This window comes from Hordeum vulgare, chromosome 6H (genome assembly GCF_904849725.1).
Source record: "Hordeum vulgare subsp. vulgare chromosome 6H, MorexV3_pseudomolecules_assembly, whole genome shotgun sequence".
NCBI lineage: Eukaryota > Viridiplantae > Streptophyta > Magnoliopsida > Poales > Poaceae > Hordeum > Hordeum vulgare.
Window position 1 is genome coordinate 402,369,147 of NC_058523.1, and position 10,670 is coordinate 402,379,816.

Consider the following 10,670-nt stretch of genomic DNA (forward strand, 5'->3'; position numbering starts at 1 on the left):
TCTTTCCTTGTTTTGTTTTACTTTTTCAAATTCGTGAACTTTTCTCAAATACGCATTTTTCATTCCAAATTTGTGAACTTTTTGAATTCATACTCCTTTTTAAATTCTTGTTTTGAACCCACAATCTTTTTTTGTTTCACTTGTTTCGTTTTCCCATCATATGGAAACAAATACCTAAGATGCCCCCTTCTCCAGCTACATGTCCACCCTTACACACAATTACATGATAATTTGCATGTCTATCCATCAATATGCAACTGGAATGCCCATCATCGATACTCTACTCGCACGTACAAGTTGCAAGTCCACCCTCTGTACACAACTCACGCGACCCAGTTGTATATCCATCCTCGAACCGCATGGAGAACCGCCTTTAGAATTGTAGTCACGGGATCATAAATCTCACGAGCTTCTGTCTCACAAGAAAATATAAGTCCCAAGGATTTTATTTTACCATTCTACTAGTAATGCTGGAAGTGAAAAAATAAATCAAGTAGTTGGTGAGGGTCTACTAAACTTACGACACGGTGTAGAGTCGTCATGGAGAGTCGTCACTTTTACTTCCAGGCTAAGAATGATGCACGTTCACAACTTCCTTCGGACCGAGAGAATGTGCTTTGTCTATTGTCTGTAAGAGTAAAGGGATCTATTATATTGCCAAGAAGAACTGAAGGCATTATCTCTCCGGAAATTGCTTTTGGCTCCCGAGCACCATGGAGGCCTTTTTTGAAAATAATTCAAAATTCAATTTTTTCGGTTTTTAAAAAAATCTGAAAAACAATTATGCTAGTAAACAAGGATGTTATGTATATGTGTGTAAAATTTCAGGATGAAAAACGTTGAAATGCAATCTGTATAAAAAAAGACAAATTCATGACCCTAGAGGATGAATAGTATCATGTGTTAAAAATCTTTAGATTTGTATTTTTTGCACAACCCTCATTTTAACTTATTTTGCCCTGAAAATTTACACACATGTGTGTTACATCCTCACATATTTATGTATTTTTTTAGAATTTTTTGAAACGTAAAAATATGAATTTTCATGAAATTTGAATTTTAAATTTGAAGGCCTTCATGGTGCTCGGGAGCCAAACGTCCATTCCCTTATCTCTCTTCTTTCTTACTTAAAATAAATCTAAGGTTGCGTCGTCTATTTGTTAAACCTTATTTACGTCTTTCCTTCCCTCTACCGTTTAGACCTTTTTCCTTTCATTTCTGGTTCCCCCCAAAGGTATTTCCCCAAACCCTCCCAAACTGTCCCACCTCTCAATGACTTTCCAAATAAACACAGCTTACATTGTGAAAATTTATATAGAAAACAAATACATCTCTCTTATACTTCCTCCGTAAACAAGAATAAAAGCGTTTACATCACTAAAATAGTGATTTAAACACTCTTATATTTCTTTACAGAGGAAGTATAAAGGAACGAAGGAAGTAGCTAATAATAACAGTAACATGTAACAAGTAGATCAGACGAGAATAGAACACATAGCCCCTTTATATCATGCGCATACAACTACATGCACCCACCCTCTCATGCCCAACCTCTTCACATTCCTATTACCTACTCCATCTATTTCAAAATGTAAGATGTATTAATTTTTTCAAAAATTAAACTTTTACATGTTTGCCTAAGTATTGTACGACCCATTATGAGGTACTACTTCAAATATATAGACGCTAGCGGTGAAAAATGCCAATGACAGCCAAGCATTAGGTAGGCCTTTATCGTGGCCAAGTGGAAATTGGTGTGCTATGGGTATTCGAAATTCCTTTGTATCCTAGCGTGTTATCTCCTTGTATCGTTGCACCGCATCATGTATTTAGGCAGAAAGGAGGCTGCTTTAGAGCAACTCCAACCGCGTGATTCAAATGGAAACGTACATTGTCCATGTTTTGTCCATTTGGTTTGGCTCGTTCGTTTTTTTGTAAACTAGATGATCCGTTGCGCCATGGCGCAAAGGCCAAGAGCAAGCCATGTATTGAAAGAGTGTACATTAATATTATTCGAGCACATATTGAAACATATAAAAATAAGTACCTATTGCTGGTACATAGATGCTTAGTGATGATACAAAGACCCAAGAAAAAGCCATGAAATCAGTTCATGGTAAGCAAAACAAGCTATATTGGTAGCCATATATCATATAGATAGCTCTCATCTTCCAACCTATGTTTTTTTAATCTTCTCCTGCTATGTATGACCAAAACATGTAGTTGTCGACATTAGATAGCCATCGCTGCATTTTCATCGATATGAAAAATGACCAGATCGTCCAAGCAACTCTTTATGGTAGGTGTGTTCGATGGGTTGTCATCGAAGGCCCATTGCACCACTCGCGCAAGTAGCCAAAGCAAACCAAACATTGGACCTTATGAAAGCTGGTATTTATATGGCATCTTTATACATAATCAGACATATGTAGCTTATTTAAATAGTATGGAGGAGATACTTAGATGGCATATTTATTTATCCATCATGATAACATCATGGTTCAGGCATACCATGCAAGACTTAGATAGCATCTTTATACATAATTGTCTCAGGCATATCCTGCCTGGTAATAGAATGGGCAGCTCGATAGAAGAAAAACAACAACTTACATCGAAAGAAAGCTACGAATGTAGTTTGCGACAGCTCATTTACACTGCCTTTATAAAGCAAACTACATAGCTAGCTATATCATATGGATATGCTTGTCCTATTGTCTTCTGGTTTATGTACATTGATAGTTGGATCTATTTAAGACTGTTTAGTGTCAGCAATGAATTTATATAATGTATGCAGAAGACAACATGAAAATAGGAAAGCGTTTATTAACTGACCTTTATGAAAGGTTATGCACACTGGCTCACAGTGTGCCATCTTTGCCTTCAAAAACAAAGACACACATGTCACTTGATTAAACCTTGCCGCCTAGACAAAGTTAGTCCAATTAGCCCGAACTTGCATCTGAACACATCCACATGTGATTTTGATGACCATGTGTTCCACAAATGGGTTTAGAAACTCTTTGAGATTATGTAGCGTGTATGGGAAGGAGCATGAACATGTTAGAGAAGATATGAACCAAAGAACTGATTAATAGTGTCGACATAGGAAATAAGTATTTTGAAAGTGGACAGATAAAAAAATCATAAGGCACTATTATGCTTCAAAAGTAATTGAGGCTATGATTTTTAATGCCAACAATCTATGTATCAGAAGAACTACAATTTTGTTTAATAACAAAGCATACATGAAGAGCCTCGCTTATCTCAACAAATCAAGAAATAATTGTTGCACCATAAACTAATCTGGTGGGTTTTCACATCTCTGTTCTCCCAAGAATATTTCTCTCAACTAAATACATGGGAAAAAGTGCATATAAGAAACAGTATGGACCTACAAAATCGGTTAGATAAGAACGACTTGATAAGAATGCAATGCAGCAAACATAGAACAACAACTCCAATAAGTGAAACTGAATTTGATACTCTGTGTTATCTGATTTCAGTTAATCATAAACTTTGTACCTAGCATCAAAGAACTTATAGTTCAAAAGAGTTAAGCCTACTGTCCATAAAGGTATAGGCAAAGACTGGAACAACTAATTTAAACTCTTTCCTACAGGCATTGCACGACACATTTGTTCATTACTTCATAACTGAAACATAGGATGGTCGATGTCATGGATAAATGAAATAATTACATAAAAAAGAATGCTAGTGAAGGAGAAAGAAAATAGGATGAACTCATCGGAAATAGAGGAGGCCCAGCCTGATGCGCCCTTGCAAGGCTGCACCCCATGGCGTTTTTTCTGGCTGTGCCTACACTACCTGAAGCTGGTGACTTACCACGGCTAGGTAGGCTCCAGCAAGACCATGGCGGCCGGTGTTGCCGCTCAGGTAAAAACTAACCTCCTTCATCTTTGATGAACCCATAGAAGTTTTTGTGAGATCATTAGCTCGATCTCCACCGTTAGTTGTGACCCTCGCTGCTGCAAAATCCGAACTTAAATAAATCACAACATTTTCAAATGAAGGATGAGGGTTGAAGACCTTGAACGAAATGTAAAAACCCAAAGTCAGATAGATTCTAACTGGATACCTATTTATAAATACTCACTCTTTCCTAAAATAAGTGTCATTGAGTACTAATTTTGACACTTATCTCATGCATTTGTGCGTTCCCAAAATCAAAGGAGAAATGAAGCAGGAAGTACGTAAAGTCCGAGCTGGTCGAGTCTCCATTGAGGACCGCTACATGGGAAGAATTAAACTTTGTTGCTAGTTAGTATGTACAATAGACAGTCTATTCATGCTAACTACTATTAGACTCTTAAATCACACTCCATGTTTCTATTTTCTGAATTAGAATAGTGACCTCGGTATAGCAGAGAACAAACACGCGTATAGCTAGCTTAATTACCTCACAAAGCTATTAGTAATGTAGTAGAAAAATATTGAGCTCCTTCTGATTCTTGCTTTGTTTCCACTTGAGCAATCCATCCCTGCCTCTCAAATCTTTGCTCCTGAGTGCTGAGTTTAATTTAAGAAAAAAGAACTTGTAAGATAAATAAGTGTCAATGATCCCTCAGAACACACACATATACATACATATATATATACATACATACATATATATATATATACATACATATATATATGTATATACATACATACATATATATTTTATCTACCACCGGTGGTAGTTACCACCACTTGCGTTTTGTATGTTGTATGGAGTATGTATCAAATTGAAGAGTATGTATGCGTAGTATGTATTATATAATCATGTTTAGGTAGTATATATACTGTTTTTTTGGTAGTATGTATCATATTTTGTGTATGCTCTTTTTTTACATACAAATATATATGTATTTCACAAATATAATAATAACTATGGGTCAACTTGTAATTTTTTCATGTAACTCACTTTGAAAAATCTTGTATATAGTATATGAACATAATTAAAATGATAAATTAGTATATATACTCCCGCATGGTAGTATATTGAACAAGTGGGGTAACTACCCCTGGATAGTAGGATGTATTTTTCCTATATATATATATATATATATATATATATATATAGCTACATTCTACCTGCAGAACCACCGTCCTGATTCCATTAGATTATTGCATATTTTTAACCTGGTGTGGAGAACTGCTTTGCATTGACGTTACCATGCAACAGACCCGTGCACCATCAACAATGGCATAATTCAGTCCTGCAGATGTGGAGATGATCACTAAAACATGAAAAAGAAAAGATATAAAAATGCATTGAAAGCTTGGACTTGAAATATAGAAGATTACGCACTTGGTCTACTGAATGCAATCATAGTCAAGTATAACTTGTTTAATCTATTTAGGGTTTTAGTTTCACGTACCGTTCAAGTAGCAAGGGGATGTTCTTCAGTAAACAACATCTTATTAGCTTCAGATGACACATTGACACTATACTGCTACTTTAAGTCAAGTTATAAGTTGTGATCCTAAAATTCGAGTAAAAATCACATGGAAAGCTCAAACTGAACCGGAATTATTGATCTGCACATTATAACCTACCAAAGCTACCATGACAACGCATATAGTATGGAGGCTAACTTAAGAATGTAAACAAAAAAAACATAGACATTTCACGACATCAAACAATTATGGGTTGCGGTTTAAAAATAAATACATAATGGATCATTGCATACAGCTTCGATCACAAAAGGTACATTATGTTTTCTAACAAATGAAAAGACAGTTCTGAGTCGATAAGAAAGCAACCATCCTTGTGGATACCTTTATATGCTTCCAGTGATCATGTGAGCAGCTCCTAATATTGCTTCACATGCATCTCACTTGTCATCGGCGTCGTCTCTGTATTGCTGGAATCACATCCTCTACCCGCAAACTGAATAACAGTAACATCAAATCCATCTTGAAGGTCTCACCCTGGACCCCCCCACCCCCCCCCCCCCCCATGGTAGGCTTGTAACAACACAAGTTTTGACAACATCTCTCTTAACAACACCGAGCTCCCTTCCCCGAGTAAATTTGGGGAGGATACCTTTGTCCGTCTTAAAGATTTACTCCAAAGAGCGAGCTAGCTCACAGTCTTTGAATGAATAACAGATCCAAATATCTTTATAAGATCCAATAGCATTTCCAAAGGAACAATAGCATTGCTGCAAATTTGAGGCGATGTAGCAGATTAACTTCAGAATGAAATGGACCAGCTATTATATTATTGTAAGCTAAATGTATAAATGTAAAATCATAGTTAGTTGCAAAAGTAAGTTAAATGTTCACACAGAGGATAGCCAATGTCACCCATGGCACAAAAACACAATATAACGGAAACAAAATGTTAGAATAAAACGCTAATGCAAGATCATAGACGACACACCGAGGCACGATATTTGTTAACGAGGTTCACCGATATGGCTACATCCCCGAGGCATGACTATGGGCGCTCCTCCCCAAGATACCGCAACACCGGCCGCCCGGGCGCCGGCACAAGTCGCCGGCTTCCCCGCGTACCTATTGCTATCCGATCGTCATGGGTTACAACGTGTGGTGCCCCTCGATATATAAGAGGCCTAGGATACAACGTGTCCGACTCCTACACGACTCATACCTATCCACACCGATTACAACTCCAAGTCCACGTAACCCCTTGCGTACATAATATTCGACACAAATATAACAAACTCCACCTTGGCGAATATTCTCCACCACCTAAAAGTCGTCCATGCATCGAGCCTCCATGTACTCCGGACTTGAGTTGTCTTCTTTGTAGCTTACTTAGAGCTACCCGACGGGTCTAACCCGCCGCCACCCTGAGACTCCACCGCTACTCCTGCAGCTCCACTCTTCATGACTCCACCTGCAATAGTGCTCCCTTGCAACTTGTAAAGATGCGAAGCCGTCCTCTCTCCTATCATCACGGTCATCCCATCTTCTATGATTTCCATGGTCTTCTTATCCCGATCACAACGGAATTCCATACCACCATCATGAAGAACACCAAGCGAAATTAGATTCCTCCTTAGCCCTGGCACATACCTGACTCCCCGAAGCATCCGCTCAACTCCGTCAAACATCTTGATTTTGATGTCACCTATTCCAGCAACACGATAACCAGTGTTATCGCCCACATAGGCGAAACCAAACTCACCAGACTTGTACGAAGAGAACCACTCCCTGTTGGGCGTCGCATGAATAGAGCAAGCTGAATCCAACATCCACGCTTCAGTTTTAGTTGACCGTCTGTCTGATACTACGAGAGCATCACTACTGCTGTCTGAGTCACCACCATTAGTAGACAGGTTAGCACTAGCCTCACCCTTCAGTTCTGGGCATTCCCTCTTTATATGTCCCCATTCCTTGCACTTGTAGCACTGCACCTTTTTCTTCTTTTTCTTCTCCGCCTCTTGTCCCTTTCTGAGATGATTACCTTTAACCGCCAACCCCAAACCTTGAGTACTATCCCTTTCAGTAGCATTCTTTTGCTTCCTCAACTCATGTCCAAGCAATGCTGCCGTGATTTCCTCATTATTGACGGTTGTCTTTCCATGTGTCAACGTAATGACCAAATGCTCATAGGACGGTGGCAACGAAACAAGAAGAAGTAGTGCCTTGTCCTCGTCCTCAATCTTCACATCCAGCCGTGCTAGATCCGTGACCAACTGATTAAAGGCGTTCACATGCTCCACAAGATCCGACCCCTCCTGCATCTTCAGCCCATAGAATTTTTGCTTCAAATACAGCTTATTGGTCGCTGACTTGGACATATAACGACTTGCCAACTTGTCCCAAATTCCCTTAGGAGAATCTTCATCCATGACATGATACATGACCTGGTCTGCAAGGCACAACCGTATGTTGGTGGCTGCCCGCACTTGCATATCCTCCCACGTGTCGTCGTCAACCTTGGCCGGCTTCGTCTCCTGCAAACCCTTCAAGATTCCCTGCTGCGCCAGAAGATCCTTGACTCTTGTCTGCCATAGACCGAAGTTACCCGTGCCATCGAATTTCTCCACCTCAAATCTGGTGAACCCCGGCGCCATGCCGAGCCGCGATCTAACCGACCTGTTGGCGCCGGTCTGACCGCCCTTGCTTGCCTCTGCGACTTCCTCACGAAGAAGATCTCCGATCCCAAATTCCTCGTCTGAAGCCACGCCGTACTCCACGATCTACCAAGAAAACTGACCCGCACAAACTCCTTGTCCGCCCTTCAGAGTGAAGCCTCGCTACGAAATCAACTGCTTCACCTTTTCCAAATCTACAGACTTTTTCTGGCGTGCGATTGTTGCCCCGTCGTCCCAGTCCTTTTATTACCACCGGATCACCAAAGGCCTTTTCCTCTCGTACACGAAAAACAATCCAAATCGGTCACGACATGACAGGTCTTGCCAAACCAAGTTGGCACGGACTCATGCATGCACACGTCTCTTCGTGTAAAAGGATCCCTGCATGCACGGACTCATAACCAGCAGACATCCCCTAGACCATGCACGTTCACCTTCGTGTAAAAAAGGATCCCTGCATGCTAATCCTTCGGGCTCCTGCCTCAGCATGATTTTATCCTTTCGTTGTGCACTGCAGCTTATCCAATGAAACCTGCTGCCGCACGCCACCCAGCCCGGCGTAGATAGCCTGCCGCACGTAGAGACCAAACCAACGTGAGCTTCCTTTGCCTTGCGCGTCGCGCTGCCGAGACCGATTGCCACACGCCTCCCAGCGTCCGCCTCGCGTACGAAGTCCTTGACCTTCCTTCTATCGATCCGTGCATCTCAGGAAACTAGCCGCTAATCTCGACGACTGCTCGCCTTCCTGGTCCCTATTTCTTGATTCTCGTCAGCGATCTGTTCAGCCATGTCACACGTACTCGCCGTACGTCAACTCTGCTGCAACAGTCGTCACCTCGCGCAACATCCGTGCACGAACCGTGTCGTACCCTGGCCACCCGCGTTGCCGACACAATCCGTCCGCAGTGCCGCGCCGCCGCCTTTGTACAACACCGAGCGCATCATCTTGATGCTCTCACACTCCAATCTATCCGGCCGTCCCCACGTCTGGTCGCCGGTCTGATCGCGAGCCGAATCCGTCGCCTCTGCAACGTCTTCAACAGCCACTACGCCGGTCCGATCGTCACGTCTAGCCGATCCTTACCGACCGCAGCTCATCGAACGGTCCAGGCCTCCTGCCCGAAGTGTCCGACACCACCGACCGCATCCGCGATCGCCGCCATGCTCCACCTTGCGCCAATCGGACGTTCCCTGGCACCCGTCAAGCATGATCCTCGTACCTCCAGATGAGCTTCCGCATAGCCTTCTCGCAACCTTGCTCATGATACCACTTGTTAGAATAAAACGCTAATGCAAGATCATAGACGACACACCGAGGCACGATATTTGTTAACGAGGTTCACCGATATGGCTACATCCCCGAGGCATGACTATGGGCGCTCCTCCCCAAGATACCGCAACACCGGCCGCCCGGGCGCCGGCACAAGTCGCCGGCTTCCCCGCGTACCTATTGCTATCCGATCGTCATGGGTTACAACGTGTGGTGCCCCTCGATATATAAGAGGCCTAGGATACAACGTGTCCGACTCCTACACGACTCATACCTATCCACACCGATTACAACTCCAAGTCCACGTAACCCCTTGTGTACATAATATTCGACACAAATATAACACAAAATAAAGGGCATTCGTTTCCATCCATGTCAAGTGAATCCATCTCCAAGGGATCAGATCAGAGCACCCCCAAACCAAACCAATCTAGCGAGCTAGGTGAAAATTAAATCGTTGCAAGGAAGGAAGAAAGGAAGGGAGGAGGAACCATGTCAAAAGATAAGAGTTTGACAGTATAAAAAGTAGAAGAACATATATGTAGTTATTGATGGAAACAGAGAAGTAACTATAATTCAAACGATGATTCAGCAAGAAAACATACTTGCTCTTAAATGGACAGCAGTCGTTGCTCGCGAAGTGTTGTTGGCCATCTGAAGAGTAGGTGAGGGAGAGAGACGAGTAGCGGACTGATTTTGGCTGTCATCGGGGTCGGGCTCCACCTCCCTTAGCTTCTTCACGTTGAGGACTGGCCTGAATTTATTTGGGCGTCGGTACCCTGACCCTTGGAATGTAACAAAGGATCAATGGATTAGTAACACACTAACTGACGGTGGCAAGCTACAATTCGGCCTCGGCAGGAGGAGCTCGAGCCGAGGAGCCGGATCGAGGCCGCGCTCCTCGACTCGAGCTCCTCCTGCCGAGTCCGGGTCGAGGCCGCGCTCGTCGAGGCAGAGCGCAGGGCGCACGCATCTGGGCCACCATGCGACACGGACGAGGCACGCCTGGCTGCTGCCCCCCTCGTCCTCCCGAGCCGCTCCTCAGCTCGAGCTCAAGGTGGCCACGGCGACGAGGCAAAGAACAAAGTCCGTGCGTAGGCGAGCGGATCTGGGCCGGGGTCCCCCGGGTCGGAGAGGCCGATGGGAGGAGAGGAGGAAGGGTGGACTGGAAGGAGATGCAGGGGGAGAAGGATGAGAAGGGAGGGGATGGGAGGAGAAGGGAGGGAGTGTGGCGGCAGACGAGGGGTGGAGGGAGGACGGAGGGGGCTGGGGGCTGTAAGTTGGGGGACTGGCTTTTATACGCCTAAGCATGAAATGACGAAAATGCC

The 10,670-nt window shown here is 43.1% G+C and overlaps 1 long non-coding RNA gene across 7 annotated transcripts; it reads right to left on the reverse strand.

The window, feature by feature from the left end:
* Positions 1-96: 96 nt before the first annotated feature.
* On the reverse strand, positions 97-5,951 carry LOC123406192. 7 transcript variants are annotated; one of them, XR_006612031.1, is made up of 7 exons: positions 5,782-5,951; positions 5,143-5,219; positions 4,418-4,527; positions 4,115-4,248; positions 2,833-3,986; positions 522-628; positions 97-412 (listed from the first exon to the last, which is right to left on the reverse strand). It is a non-coding gene; the product is annotated as an uncharacterized LOC123406192 (long non-coding RNA). The 7 variants fall into 7 exon arrangements; XR_006612036.1 differs by lacking the exon at positions 4,115-4,248 and having other exon boundaries at positions 5,176-5,219; XR_006612032.1 differs by lacking the exon at positions 4,115-4,248 and having other exon boundaries at positions 2,833-3,983.
* Positions 5,952-10,670: the final 4,719 nt, after the last annotated feature.